This window comes from Neopsephotus bourkii, unplaced genomic scaffold, assembly GCF_033783945.1.
Source record: "Neopsephotus bourkii isolate Nb327-2 ecotype Australia unplaced genomic scaffold, CSIRO-AGI_Nbou_v1 NB_234, whole genome shotgun sequence".
NCBI classification, from domain to species: Eukaryota; Metazoa; Chordata; class Aves; order Psittaciformes; family Psittacidae; genus Neopsephotus; species Neopsephotus bourkii.
Window position 1 is genome coordinate 3,557,146 of NW_026900744.1, and position 1,699 is coordinate 3,558,844.

Sequence of the window (1,699 nt, forward strand, 5' to 3'; positions counted from 1 at the left end):
TTGTGGCCCTCGTGCCTTCAATCCTGTTGTGGCTGGAGCTGCTCCACTCCTTGGGGCTGGCTACAAAGGGGCGCTCCTCCCACACTTCCCATGGGATGTGGCTGCTGTCCCTGCCCACAGCCGCAGGGATGACACATGCCAGTGTTGTGTGATGCTCACCCTGGCTCCCAGCAGGAGCTCTGGATGAGAAGTGGGGTGCACAGTGCGAGGTGCGGAGGTGCGTGGTATGTCCCAACAGCAGGGCAGTGCTTATCTCCCACACCGTGCACTTTGAAGTCAATATTGGCAGCTATTCCAGCCCTGGGAGAGGTGGCACTCCTTGCCCTGGGAACTGATGGGGGTAATTCATGTGCTCAGGAAACAATACACATTCAACACAGCTGACAAACAAGCAGGCAGCCATTGGAGTGAAAGATCTTGCAGCAGTAGAAGCCCAGTAGGTGCCCAAGGGCAGATCACTATTGATTCTGGGGGAGGCAACTCCTTTGCTCCTGCTTATCTGCAGGGGGCTTGGCAAGGCACCTCGAATGCTCTTGTTAAGAGCTATAGCAAACCCATCTTCCCCAGCAGCAGAGCAGCTCAAAGCCTCTCAGTCATGTAGGCAAAGCTGAATGCTGCTTCCACAAAGCTAAGGGATGGGTTGGCTTATGTTATCTGTGCTGGTGGGAGCAGTGGTGGTAGCAGAAGTGCTGGGCATGCTGGGGAGGAGTGAGCTGGTGAGCAAAGGGCACAAAGAGGTTGCAGGACATGAACAGTCACTGGTGAAGGTGTTGGCTCATGGAGGCAATGGGCACAGAAGGCTAAGCTGGGCAATACAGATCTCCATCCTCTCCCCATCCCTCATCTACCTCCCAAAAAACACTTTCCTCCACCACTCCTTGGTGCATGCCTGGCTTCATGTGGCCTTTCCTTTGCCTTCATAGTGGCTTGAGAGCAAGGCTAGCAAAGACAGATCAGAGACAGCCTCTGCAGCTCACACAGTGGGGCTGGGGCTACCTTGTGTGTCATCTCCTTGGCCAGAGATGGTTCCATGGGCACCAAGCCCTGCAGCCACCTCTCCCAGCACCATCGTGATGCGCAGCAGAGGCGCAGGGCAGGCTGCAGAGGAGCAGCAGCCCTGTTAAACATCACAGTTCCAGCAGTACCTTAGAGCTGCCCGAGCCCTCCCGCAGCACAGTTAACACGCTCCCCTCTCCTTGCAGCAGAAGTGACAGCACGTTTGGTGTTCTCTTGTGGAGTGTGCTCCCTCGCTCGTGTCACAGTGGCTGAGAATGAGCCCTTCAGTGAATGGAGGTTGTAAGTGGCGTTTCAAAGTGTGCAGCTCAAAACCCCATCCCTACAGCGTGCTGGAGAGCAAGTGCTTGTGGGGCAAAGGATGCTCAGTTAAGTGACAGGCAATTATTTCCCCAAATGTTAACGAATAAATGGACTTCCTCTTCATTATGGAGCTGCTTCACAGGTGTCAGCAAATAGCTCCAATGACAATTAGTGCATTTCTAAATGGATTGAGAAATTGGCTTCTATACAGATAACAATGCAATGAGGCACGGTGAGAGCCAAGCCTCACTTCCCACCTTACCTCCTGGGGGGATTTTTGCTGCATGCTGGATGGGTGACGCATTCAGCTAAACCATTCTTTCTTCTCAGCCCTTTCTCAGGGGGAAAGACTCCTGAATGAAATCCAGCAGTTTAATTTTGC